At 38.1% G+C, this 14,326-nt stretch overlaps 1 long non-coding RNA gene and 1 pseudogene across 1 annotated transcript; both read left to right on the top strand.

Annotated features, from left to right (window-relative positions):
* Nucleotides 1-7,527: 7,527 nt before the first annotated feature.
* LOC139787351 (uncharacterized) lies at nucleotides 7,528-11,126 on the top strand (annotated as a pseudogene).
* Nucleotides 11,127-13,451: 2,325 nt separating this feature from the next.
* On the top strand, nucleotides 13,452-14,127 carry LOC139787352 (uncharacterized). Its single transcript, XR_011722613.1, has 4 exons — nucleotides 13,452-13,535; nucleotides 13,636-13,779; nucleotides 13,855-13,921; nucleotides 14,015-14,127. It is a non-coding gene; the product is annotated as an uncharacterized lncRNA (long non-coding RNA).
* The last annotated feature ends 199 nt before the right edge of the window (nucleotides 14,128-14,326 follow it).

The following is a 14,326-nucleotide window of genomic DNA, read 5'->3' as shown; positions in this document are numbered from 1 at the left end:
CCTCCCTCCCTCCCTCCCTCTCTCTCTCTCTCCCTCTTTCTCCCTCCCTCCCTCCCCTCCCTCTCTCTCTCTCTCTCTCTCTCTCTCTCTCTCTCTCTCTCTCTCTCTCTCTCTCTCACTTACTGTTAATAGTCCAGTCAATGTAGGAAAACACTTGGAAATTTATCCTCGAAGAGTAAACTTTTTTGGAAAGTGTTCTTTTGGGTTTCAGAAAACATGTCCCAAAAGTTTACCAACGTAAACCCTGTGCTAAATGTTTTATTTAACAAAAAAGACCGAAAAAATCGGTTTTTTTTAGTATAACTAAAAAACATTAATTTTATGAAAAAATAAACCATGCCAATCGAAAGAGGAGAAAATTTTACTAAAGAAACATACCTAAAGTTTTCTTAATATTAATATGTGTAGGAGTAATAATTTTTTAATTAACGCTTCAAAGTGCGTCGATGCCGCCCCGTGTGAAGCCGCCTGCAGAGTACGCGGGCGCGCGCGCACTTTTTAAAAAGGGTTGTAACTTTTGATTGGGTCGATAGAATCAAATTTTACAAAAAGCATTCGAAAGTAGACGTAATTTACTAATTTTCAAGTGGTTTAGAAAAATTGAGAAGCATTTTGAGTATATTTAAATCGAATTTGAAGAGAGACGATGTGAAATTTTTAACTTATTTTACTAATATCATTGCCATTTATTTAAATTTGCAGATTTTCACTTCTAACTAAAGCATTATATTCTTAAAATATGTGCTAATAACATAATAAGTGAAAAAAATTACAAAAATTAATTTTTTAAAAGTTGGGACCTCAAAGTTGATAGTTTTCTTGAAATTTCGTTATTTCAAAATTGATCAACAAGTTTGACTGCAGATATTATTGCTTAGGAAATAGATATTAAAGTTTAATAACAGGGTTTTTTAAAGCTGAAAATATGTACTTTAAGATGATAAAAGTTTTATTTGAAAAACAAAATATTAAGCAGGTGTATTTTTCAAAAAAGTATATAAAAATAAATGTCGAACTGGAAAATATAAAAATTTCTCTATTTTCAAAGTCGAAAAAGTAATAGAAAAAAATTTTTTTTGAAAAAATAACTTATGGGATGTTGTAGCTTGGGTCTTAAACTTTAAGACTGTATATCGGAAATATTTTTTTGAACTTATTATTTTAGTGGCTACACGCAATTTAGTCAAAAAGTCGTATTTACGACAAGAACAGAAGCTGTTAGAAGGTTCAGAGGATGGATAGTCAGGGTCGGTTAAAAAGGCACACGGCAATGTACAATGGCACTCTCAATTTATTATAAAGAGAAATACTTCGGGCGACGTGCGTTCTCGGAAAACGATCACGAGGGAACGGGGAGAGAGCGAGTAGATGCGCGGGCAGCGCGCTTAAGTCATTGGTAAAGAATACAATAGATGTCAGTGCTCTATATGCGAAGAGTGATCGTGGGTCGTACAAATACGCGTCGCGCGCTAACACCCCCCCCTCGATCTGCGATCAGTCTTCTTTCCTGGGAATGCGTTGAAGTCCGGACATCTCGGTGCATCTCAAATGTTTAGGTCTGGGAAGTCCCTTCGTGAGCATGTCCGCAGGCATGTCGTCTGTTGAAACGTGAGTAATCTTCAAAAGTTTGTGGCTCAGAGCTTCCCGGATGAAGTGATGACGCATGTCAATATGCTTGCTCCGAGAATGATAGACTGGGTTTTGAGCTAACTTCAATGCTCCCAGATTGTCGTTGAAAATAGTAATGTCAGCTAGGTCATGGAAACCCAGCTGCTCCAGAAATCTGCGTAGGTAGATAGCTTCTTTGGCACATTCCGTCAGCCCCATGTACTCCGCCTCCGTCGAAGATAAGGCGACCGTCGGTTGCTTCCTGGAATCCCAAGAAATGGGACTGCCGGACAGCTTGAATAGAAAGCCTGTATAAGATCTCCGATCTTCTCGACAGCTGCCCCAGTCGGCATCAACGAAGCCTTCGATGGGCCTGGAATCTCTTCGGTATGTAAGTCCTAGATCTCTGGATCCCTTTAAGTAACGGAGGACTCGTTTGGCTGCGGTCCAGTGCTCCTTGCCGTAACAGTTATTGAATTGTCCTAAATAACTGACAGCAAAACTTATGTCGGGACGCGTCGTGACAGCTAGGTAGGTCAGGGCGCCCACGAGTTCCCGATAGGGAAGATTTGACTCTTCCTCACTTGAATCATCCTTCTTGGTCAGCTTTACACAAGTGTCCACCGGAGTGCTGACTGGATTGCAGTCGGTCATCCCAAAACGCTTGAGTATGTCGTCGATATAGCCCCGTTGATGCATGGTCACCTCGTTTAGACCAACGTTGAACTCCACGTTGAGGCAATAGCCCACCTCGCCAAGGTCCTTGATGTCAAATCGATTAGACATCTCCTCACGAAACTTCGCGATGACCGATAAGTTGCGGGATGCGAACAAAATGTCGTCAACGTAGACGACGATAATAGCGAGGTCATCTCCTTCTCCAATAAAATACACGCAGGGGTCAGCATCGGAAGGGATGGCTCCGAATTCCTTTAATGTATGGTCTAGTTTCTCGTACCAATTTCTCCCGGCTTGGCGCAAACCGTACAGAGATTTCATTAAGAGACACACTTTGTCTCCGCTTAACAAGTCCTGCAACATCTTCTCGGCTTCAAGAGCTAAACTTGGATCGTCCTTATCTTCAGAAATCGTCCTCAAGATCCCGATCAGTTGCTTTGGGGGTTCCATTAGAATCCGTTCGTCGAGGTCTCCGTTCAGGTAGGCGGTCGTTATGTCAAAATGATGCATCTTCATCCCAAGACGAGCAGATAACGACGCGATTAGACGTATCGATCCTTGTCGGGCTACCGGCGCAAAAGTCTCCTTAAAATGTAACCCAGGCTGCTGGCTGAATCCCTGAGCGACCAGACGAGCCTTCCGTCTGTGAAGAGTTCCATCCGAGTTGAATTTATTGCGCAAAACAATACGACTCCCAATGGTAGTGGAATTCTTCGGTCGGTCGATGAGTTGCCACGTTTTATTTCGCAGGACGGATTTAATTTCGGATACCATGGCATCATGCCATTCCTCAGCCTCTGGACTCGACATCGCCTGTTTCATGGGTACCTCGGACATAAGAGCGATATTTTCTTCAGCATACGCGACTTCCGCAACAGCTGGTGAATAAATCTTACGGGGTCTTCCCCTTTCCCCGGTTCTCAAAACTCTCGGTCTTCCTCGTCCCCTGGACGAAGCTCGTAACGGCTCTGGTGGAGTCTCTTCGTCGTTGCCTTCTTCGTTGGCCTGTTCCTCGTCAGGAGATGATAACTCAATGTCGATGAACTCAGGTTCCTTATCCGTCTTCTCGGTCAAAGCTTTCCCCTCTTGTTCACCATTTAGTAAAGGAATGGGACTCTCGGGACGTGACTTCATGTCCTCGATAAACTTAACGTCGCGAGATACAATGACCTTACTCTCTTCGGGTAGCCATACCCTAAATCCTTTGGATTCCGTGGAGTAGCCCAAGAAGATACCTTCCTTGGAGCGTGGATCTAATTTTCCTCGATTAGGTTCTCTGCTCAGGCAAAATAAACGACATCCGAATTCCTTGAAGTGTCCAACATCAGGTACGTTCCCGGTCCATAGTTGATATGGCGTTAGACCATTAAGGCTTCTTGATGGACATCGGTTCCGAATGTAATTGGCCGTGTTAACCGCCTCGGCCCAAAACTTAGGAGGTAGTCCTGACTGCGTAAGTAAACATCTCGCCATATCCAGTAGGGTGCGGTTTCGCCGCTCTGCGATCCCGTTTTGCTCGGGATTGTATGGGACCGTAAGTCGCCTGGTAATGCCTTTTTCTCTCAAGAAATTATCGAAGTCCTTGCCTGTAAATTCCAAGCCATTATCAGTCTGAAAGCACTTGACCTTTTTACCTGTTTGGTTTTCTGCAAGTGTGATAAACTCCTTGGTCGCCTGAAGAGCCTCATTTTTGTGTCGCAAAAAACGAACTTCGCTCCATCTCGAGTGATCATCTATGAACTCGATGAAGTATCTCGCCTTCCCCATAGACTCGACCCGGAAGGGGCCACATACATCCGAATGGATCAAATCGAGAAGTTCCGAGACTCTGTTGGACTTCTTTGGAAATGCTGCGCGAGTCATCTTTCCCCTGAGACAGACTTCACAGGTGAGTTCCTTTGCAGAATCGAACTTTAAACCGTTGATGGTTCCGTGTCGCTGAGCTTCGATGAGATCCCTCGCGTTTACATGACCGAGCCTACGGTGCCACAGCTCAAAGTCCGAGAGATTCTCCGATGTAGATAACGCACAGCTTGGCTCTGAAGGTTTATCTTGTCTGGATTCACGTGCGAAATATAAACCGCCGATCCTGTCCGCGACCAGTTTGACGCTTCCGTCTCCGTCTAGTACCTTCGCGTCCTTCTTGGTAAACATAACGTTGAAGCCGTTATCCGTTATTCTGCTTACGGACATTAAATTTGTACGTAGATCCGGAACGTGTAGAGTCTTGTTTAATGACAGGAGCTTATTCTCGCCGTATACGTCGGCCGTCACCATCACCTTGCCCTCAGCGGTCGTTTCGGTTGAAGCACTGCTCGCCAGATTCAACTTTCCCGGTCTTGAATCGCTTACTTCACAAAAAGCTTCTATCTCGCCGCAAAGATGTGTAGAAGCGCCGCTGTCCAAACACCACATTCGACGTGGCTCAATCGCGCTGGCTTGTAGAGCGACGTCTGCACATAATGACACCTGCTCGGCACTTTTTGCTGACTGATTCTTATCGGACTTCGAAGGGCAATTTGCGGCCTTGTGACCCTGCTTGTTGCACTTATAGCAGCGAATTTTACTGCTCTTGTCGTCTGCTTGCGCATTGTCCTTACGCTCGTGCGCGGTCGATTTGTTGTCGCGTCTTCGGCCCTTGTACTTATTGACGAACATTGCCTTGGCGCCAGCGTTGTGTGCCTCGCCCTTTCGCGCCTCGTTCTCCTCGACGATCTTAATACGCAGGGTATCGGGTGTGGGCAATTCGTCGCGAGCTTCAATAGCGCATCTGAAATTATCGAAACTCGCCGGCAGGCTATATAGAAGCATCGTTGCCAGTACATCAGGATGTATGTCGACCTGCATATCTTGTAATTTGTCGACTGCATCGAAAAACTTACTCATATGTTCGCGAACGTCGCTGCCTTCCTCCATTCGATGAAGCATGAGCCGCTTTAGTAATGTAGCTTTCCTGGCGGGTCCTCGCGATTGGTATGTTCCCTCTAATTTCAGCCAGACATCGCGCGCAGTAGTGCAGCCTTTAATCTGCTTCAGCTCAGAACTGCCGATCGCCAAAATGATGTCGGATTTCGCCTTAGCATCGCCCTTTTCCCACGCTTTCCGTACGGCTTCCGTTGCGGCGTCGCCGGCCACAACCTCAGGCTTCGCTAGTTCACCGCTCACGTACGACCAGGCATCGTTTTTGACAAGGAGAGCTTCCATATGGAGCTTCCATGTATCGTAATTGTCCTTTCCGAGACACTCGATACGCGTCACGCCCGCGGTGTTCATGATTGAACAGGTTAACTTTTGCCGTAACCGACAGTATTCACTATTTCGACTATCGCGGCGCACCTGGGCCCATAACCTGTTAGAAGGTTCAGAGGATGGATAGTCAGGGTCGGTTAAAAAGGCACACGGCAATGTACAATGGCACTCTCAATTTATTATAAAGAGAAATACTTCGGGCGACGTGCGTTCTCGGAAAACGATCACGAGGGAACGGGGAGAGAGCGAGTAGATGCGCGGGCAGCGCGCTTAAGTCATTGGTAAAGAATACAATAGATGTCAGTGCTCTATATGCGAAGAGTGATCGTGGGTCGTACAAATACGCGTCGCGCGCTAACAGAAGCAAACGAAGAACATAATCGATATTTAAATTACAATATAAATATTGTGACTTAATAACAATGAATATTATATTAATTATGAATATTATATTAATATTATATTATATTATATTAATAAGTAGGGCCCGGATGTTCAGGCGATTTCTCGGCTCGCGCGCGGAGAACCGCAGTGTGCGAGTTAGTCCATGCGCCAGGTCGATTGAGCATTTTTATCGAGGTTGATGGCTTAGGTTAATGTTTTTTTATGTTTTTTGGGTCGTAGAACAAGAATCTGTAAATAGTTTGTGTTTGGCCGGCGCCGCGGGGCCGTGCCCGCGCGATCAGACACGCTTACACGGCGCGTGGTAACGGCGATAAAAAATATCTCTTATAATGTCTTATATGCTCATATAAGAAGCCATCTTATCATATATGAATTTTGGCCTGATAAGAGTTTATATGGTCATATATGATTATATAAGATTATATATAAGGACATATATGGACTTGGTTAGCGGATGTGGACGAATGAGTGTCAGAGAGTGTATGAGTGCGATAATTCTAGCGAATATTTAGAGTAGGCGATAGTTTGTTAAGGTGCCGGGGGCAGGAGAGGGTGAGTTGAGAGGGGTGGAAGCGACGTAATTGAGGGGACGACGCGAAAAGTGACAAAGAGGAGTATAAGCAAGAATTAAAAAAGGGAGTCAGAATAGGTTAAGTTAAGATAAGGTAGCAACACGCGGTAGGCACGGTTAATTTACAGAGGTAGATAGGCAGGCGAATCGGTGGGACGGGTGGCGACTCGCGGCGGAGAGAGTAGGCGGTACTGGGCAGGCGTGCTTAAGCTCCGTCTACATGCCGAATGAAGTGCAAGGCACAGGCAAAAAGAAGACCGCGAGGGATCTGAAAGGAAGGGAAAGAGCAGATTCGTTGAGCATACTGGATTACGTACGAGGTGGAGATAAGGAGAAAGAGAAGGAACATATCAAGAGGAAACGAGAAGAGAGGGAGAGAATGGCGGATGAAACATTTAAGAGAAGTAATATGATGGATAGAACACCACCAGGTTTGAAGCAGACAGGAGAGGAGAGGGAGATAAAGAAGGAAGAAGGAACACTGATGGGGTTGCTGAGGGAACTTAAAATAGAAATGGTAGGACTGAGGAACGAGATAAAGGAAATAAAAGAAAACTGGGAGCTGAGAGTGGATAGAATGGAGAAGAAGCTGGTAGAGATGGAAAAGAGAATGAAAGTGATGGAGAGATGGAGAGGAGACACCGGAGTTGCTAAAGGAGAAAATATAGAAAAAATAGTGGAGAAAGTAGCGGAATTAGTAAAACAAAATAAAGGAAAAGAAGAGTCGCGAGAAGGGAAGGGGGGAGGCAAGGGACGAAATAGGACAAGAAGTCAGAAGATCGAAAAGAATAATAGAAGAAAAAGAGAAAAGAGAGAGAAGGAACAAGATAGTAATAAGAGGGTTGAATACAAACACAAAGTCGAGTAGCATAAAAGACGTAGCTAGGGAATTGCTAGAGCAAGAATTTAAGGTAAAAAATGAGTTAAGAAGTGTTCAAACCGTGGGAATGGAAGGAAGAGAAGTGGTAATAATAGAATTGGAGGACTGGGAAATCAAAGAGAAGCTAATGAAAGAGAAGAAAAACTAAAGGACAAAGCGGTAGGCAGAATCTATATTGACCATGATCTGACGAAGACGGAGAGAGAGGTACAGAGAAAAATAAAGGAGCGTGCAAGAATAGAGAAAGAAGATGGGAAGATAGTTAAAGTAGGATATAAAAAGATGAATATAGGAGGAAAGCAGTATGTGTGGAGCGAGGAAGCAGACGATCTAAGAGAAAAGAAAAATTTCTAGATGGTGGCCAAGTTAGGAGAAGTGAACCTGTAAGTTGTGGCATTCAAGTTGTGCGGAGATATTTTGAAAAAAGAAATAAACTCGGATTTATCACTATCAACTTCTCTTTCATCACATTCTGTTTTGGTACATCCAAATTTAACAAATTTGCGTTATGATGGTCCACTGTTTCCAATTGTAACAATCCACAATATAAAATTGTGAAGTATAACGGAATTACATTGAAAGCTGGGACACTCGCGGATAGTTGTTGCGGCTTAAATTGTGGTGCCATTGTATGTATAGAAATATAGCACACTGTTCAGAGCGAAATATTCCAGTCATTATAGGTTGCGAATTTTTAGAAAAAAACGACCTATATAATATTCCTTGTCCATCATCATTACTTGGAATTTATAATGTGCACTCATGCTCAGAATTGAAATCGTGACCATTAAAAATGTTATTAGAAATATGTGAAGTTGCCGCATGGAAATGACAAATATGCAGTTTTTCCATTGATACATAGCAAAATGTAATATGTATTGAAACAGAATTGCTGGCACGATGAAGATGTACGTAGTCGTTGAATTTGAAGATGGACTCTCAGTAGTTCCAAAGAATTGGTTGACTAAAAATCTGACGGAAGCCTTTTGGCCTATTTACACTAGTACTGCAAGACACGACAAAGCAGTTAAACGTATGGAGGAGCCGGAATCTACATGGACAAAATGTTCCATTCGAAAAATATATGGGACATATAGTAAGTAACATTATATTTGTTTCTGAAATATATGTGTATTATTATTTGTTTTCCACATGCAATATTAATGTTTGTTGATGTCTATTAATAATTATAGGACAATGGTACATGTTTTTATTTCCATTATGTTATTTTGTTGCAGTGAGTTATGACGTGGCAAGATAAAAGTTGAAACGAGCCGAAGAAGAGTCTGATCTTACATCAAATACCGAGAAAGATGAATCTCGTAAGAGAACAAGAAAAAATAGAGCTAAAAAAGATATGAACTCATCAATGAGCAGCAATGATATTGAACTGTCAGATGACAGTATTATATTAGACAGCATGCCAAAGTACCGAAGTTTTCAAACGAAAATATTCATTTGAAAAAAACCGGAAATGCACAAAAAAGTAAGAACTTTATAAAGCACTAGCTTAAACGGAAAAAATATACTCCCCGAATTTCCTGTTTCTAAGTTTAGGGGTTTGGGCTGGGCATTTATGAGTCAGTCGGGACATTTGCTTATATATATATATATATATATATATATATATATATATTAATACACTAAAAAATAATAGAATAATGTTTCAGTAACGTATTGTTGTATGATTTTCAGGTTTTGATGACAGATCATATGATAAGAGACAGAGTACAAAGACAATGGAAAATACTGCATCAAACAATCACTACAATGTAGGAAAGAAAGATTTTCGTAAGTATAATTTTTGTTGAAATGAGATTTACACAAAAAATTTATAAGTGGCTATCTTGGGTTTATAACTGAGTATATCTATATTTTAGATATCTATGGCTACGTTCAGCGGAAAAGCAGCTCAGTGAGCACTCAGTGAGCTGCTTTTTTCGCTGAACACAGCCTATCTATCTGAAAACTGTATAAATAATATATACAATGGTTACATTGTTTCATTACTTTTAGATCCACCACCAGTTGTTGGTTCTAGCTACATTAGACCCGGTGGGTCTAGGAATTATCAAATAGAAGAAGAAAAAGAAGACGACCCAGTTTATATTGAAAGTAATGAGCGAGATTATGAAGATAATGATGTTGTATTAAGTCCGAGCTTGACCTCTAATAAAGGTTAGTATACAAGTAATTTTTATTTTACTTTATATTTTACAATTATTCATGAATTTTTCATATTGTTAATCTAGTAATTGTAGTTTTATATGTAGGTAAATGTGAGATCAGTATGTTAAAATTGTATTGAAATAGTAATGGTAATATTATTTTATTACATTTAGGTCCACAAAATGAAAATATTTCTGAAGATGAAGAATCATGTGATGATGGCGATAATGATAAGGTTAATGCTTCAGTAATGTCGTTAGCAGCAAAGAAGACTAAAGTACTAGGACCAAATGACAATTGTAAACGAAGTAAGTATGCGAATAGTTCCTATTTTACATTACTATTATTATCTATATTTGAGTTGTAATGTTATTTATTCTGAAAAAATGTTGCGTCATATTTTTTATTTGTAGTTCAGATTACATTTTTTTCATATTTTTAATTTGTAGAATTTCTGAAATGTTATCTTTTCTTTTCATCCATAAATGGAATCTGTTTTGAATGTTTTTTAGAATCAAACAGTCCTACACAATATTTAATTCGAAAAGTAACGGATATGAACATGAAAATAAATACCATGCTCACGGCCATAAAAATATTGAACAGCGCGTTGACAAACTTTTCAACTGGTACTTTCGAAACGGAAGAAAGACAAAAAATTGATATTTTTCAAGATCTGCCATTGAAGGATAAAAACGATCTTGAAGCGATGGAAACAAAATTAAAAATAATGCATCTTATCGAAGTGAAATGGTAAGTAAATCAAATGTCTAATTTTTAAAATTATAAAATTTCCATACATTCTATACTTTGTACGTTTTTTTTATTGTTTCAAATATTTACAAATATTTCAGACGACACAACTGGCATTTGTATTATGTGAAAACATGAAAACATCATGTTTGCGACTGATGAAACTAATGATTTCTAATGACCTGGCGATGAAGTACAGTTGGTATGGTGCAAAAAAGAAACAAATATTTTCCAAATTAGAAATTTGCAAAATAATTATAAGTAAGTAAATATTTAAAAACAATTTGTATTTTTTTATTAATGAATGCTATAATTCCTGTAAAAGTTGAAAGATATGTTCCTAAATATTTTCTAATAATTTATTAATTTATTAATTAATAAAAACATTTATCAATATTGATATATTAAAGTATCTTTTGTGTATATTAGAGATAGAGCATATAATTATTGTAACTGAATTTAAATTATTAAAAATCTAATAATATTATACAAAAATTAAATTAGCATAGACATATTTGTTCTACTATTTAGAAATAATAAACAATAAAAATGTATTTTTTCAGGTGTGATACGAAAATTATTTGTTGATGTGACAGAGGACCAAATTTCAGCTCCGATTAAAATATGGTTAGCCCATGCCAAGGAATAACGTATGACGAGAAACAAAGAACAAGAAAAAAAAACGTGCCTTTGGAAAACGTACGTTAGATTGTAAACGATGCAGTAATTAATATGAATATTTATCTTTTTGCGTAAGAGTCAGATCAGTTTAGTAGCAACATGTTTTCTTTCTTAAAAGTTTTATTTTTTTAATGTTGGTCTTCTTTGCAATATTGTCGAGATGCTGTAGCAACATGTTTCCTTTCTTAAAGTTTTATTTTTTAAATGTTGGTCTGCAATATTAGTTTTCCGTGTATAGGAATTAAGTGGAAGTGATTGATGGTATAGGATAAAGATGGACGATATTTTCATTCATGATGCGTATCGATACTTTTCAGACTGTATCACCCATCTCTAGTATAGGATAAACAAAATAATAATTACTTACGCGACCGTAAATGATTATATAGTTTTCCAGATAAATATGTTAATAACTACTCTTAGTATTTAGAAAGAATCCTAAGGTCATTGCCTCACTGTGCCAGTATTATCAATGCAATTCTGCCGTAGTGACACACTGTCCGCGTTGGTCCAGTTTTGCATAGAGAACTTATTTAATATGGTTTAGCGTAATGCAAAAAACCAAAAATCTTTAATTTTAGTGTTATATGTAGATAATCGCGTTAGCAAAATATTAAGTATTATTTCGGAGAGGTATTATTCTCATAAGAAAGTTTCATATTAGGAAATAAGAACCTTTAGTTAAGCGTATGTCACACGCAATCAATTTTACACTGACCGTTAAACGTCTATTTTTCTTACGTCTTACGTTTTTCAGCTAATGCACAACGAGCTGATATATTTACATTTAGAATTATTCACATTTAGATTATCGGAACATTTAAAACGTTGTGTCTGGAGGAGCAGCTTATTTGTTTACTTTTCTAAACGCGAGATTTTATCGCTCCTATTTCACGTGCTGGTTTTCGTTCCCGTTTAAAACAGATTGCGTGCGACGACGAAGTGTTTGGCTCGCGTACGTTGTAGTCAATTTGTGATACCAATCGTGTATTTGTGCAATATGTTCCAACAGCTCAACGAATTTTGCTTCGTCTTCTCATTTTGTAATGGGTATGTTTCGTCGAGAGGATGACATATAGTTAATATATGTATTTTTTTTCCTTGAAAAATATATTCTATGTACAGCGGACATGTGCACATACGTATGTAACAGATATATGTATACTATGTATATATGTGTGTGTGTGTGTGTGTGTGTGTGTGTGTGGTGTGTGTGTGTACATCTATGTATACTGAAGGATGGTCCGTATAGGAAAGACAACTATATAATTTTGTAACATATATAATACAACACGTATTGAAACATCCACGAACATATGATGCCTTCTCTTGCCATATGTGTATCATTCGTATAATTATAACTTGCCGCTTACAGCTGTAAATGCGCTGCAATTACGTTACAAAATTTATAAAGTTATCTTCTATCCGAAATATCAAGATTACTGTCTGACATAACTTACAAGATAATTGCATGTTCGCACTGTAAAAATTGTTTGTCTTAATGTATTATTCAATTGAAAATGTATTCACGAGATATTTGAACGATTGCAGTGTTCTCGAATTTAAATCACGCTTAATTTTAAAGTACTTTTCTGTGCAAACGATAACTTACGAGTGAGGACTCAGATTTTTAAATCTTTCCAACAAGTCGTGTGACTATATACATTTTCCTAACCTTTGTTTTAAATAAGCGTCATTAGATACACGACATGTAAAAAATGCATACTTTCTATTTCTTTTTTGTTTAATTATGTGCAATCCTTTTTAAGAAAACGATTATTTTCGCTAGTTTTAAATATGTACTTCATATGTAAAATCACTATGTGATTTAAAGTCGAGAACTGCACTGTAATATTCTATAAGGAAATCGTATGTGACATAAAACAGGCAGTAATCTATTATTCTATAGCAATTCTCTCTATCACGTATGACACTCGAAGTAACATAAGCATTAAACTCCTGCGTATTGCGGTATTAGTTGTCAGGTATTTAAATATTGTAGTGGTGTAACGTACACACATTGGCAATAATTTACAATGCACATATAAATAAAAATCTTTGAATTCTCGGTTTTCAAAATGTTTTTTATAATTACTCCAACAGCCTCAAAAGAGCAAAGCTGAATAGTAGTGTTCCAATAGCTATTTTTTTTTTTAAGGAAAATTAACTAATTGTAGATTAACTCTATATATGTATAGTTTTAACTGTGTGAAGCAATCGCTTCAGAGGAAATATTTTTCTGTTTAAATTTTTATTTAAAATTCTCTGACATCAAAATGAAATCTTTCAACTCAAGTGGAAAATTCTTCCATGTAATAGAAACTTATTTTCACTTTTGCAGAGCCATTCGATTAAGGCACATATTTAGCTTTTAGAACAAACGTTTTTCCTTACCATCTGAAATCTTGATTTGACTCAAGAGAATAAAAAAAAGCGATTTAAAGAGACACGAAGAAAAGCGCATCTATTGAAAAAAACCCTAAGCACAAACAGAGCCGACACATCCTCTCTTTCAAATCGTCTGAAGAATTAACTGCTTTGGTTTGTAATTTTGGTTACTATTCTCTGTGATCCATTAGAGGATTTGCTATCCATATTCAGTGATAATAACTTTTTATTTCTTGTATTACATACGCTTTAGGACTTTGAGAAACTTCTGACAGATCACTCTTTAAAAAGTAATGCTGCTCTTCAGAATTTTGAAAAAAAAGGGTATGCTCACTGATGCAGATAGATCTGCTATAACTGAAGCTGTGGCTAATGCCATTCTCCAGCTGAATCACTTGTAAGTATTACAGTTTTCTTAGTTCTTTGACGAAATAAAAATCTGTTAAATTTTATCTTCTCTGACTTTATATAGGCCGACAGCTTCCGAATACAACATTGCAGCAACTAAGCTATGTGAATTGTTTCCGTGTGAAACTAAGGTAAAGTTTACAAGCGAGAAATTATTAATATAATTAAATTTATTCAATTTATTTATTCAATTTATTTATTGTTAATGAATGTCTTTTGTGCAGGAGTCGTATTATTGTCCGCCAGTAGAAAAACATAGAAATGCATCTGGAAAACTTCCCGATAAAGTAAAAAATATAAAATATCAGGTAAAAAAAAAGCTGCTGATTTTTGGGAACAGAACATTCTCACTCTGAATCTCTTTGTCTCGAGTGAAAATCGAATCACTCATCCTGCAAAATTTGCAGGTAATAATTGTAATTGCTCTTTTACTCTTATTTATAGTTTGTCAAAATTTCTAGCAAGTTTTTGATACTAATAAAAATATCAGATATGTTTTAGTAATAAAGAAATCAGATTATTAGTAAATATTCAAT

Source organism: Temnothorax nylanderi, unplaced genomic scaffold, assembly GCF_030848795.1.
Source record: "Temnothorax nylanderi isolate EJ_2023f unplaced genomic scaffold, tnyl_v1.0 TNYL_tig1454_pilon, whole genome shotgun sequence".
In the NCBI taxonomy this organism is placed as follows: Eukaryota; Metazoa; Arthropoda; class Insecta; order Hymenoptera; family Formicidae; genus Temnothorax; species Temnothorax nylanderi.
The sequence above is the reverse complement of the archived record's forward strand: the minus strand, read 5'-3'. Positions and strand labels throughout refer to the sequence as shown.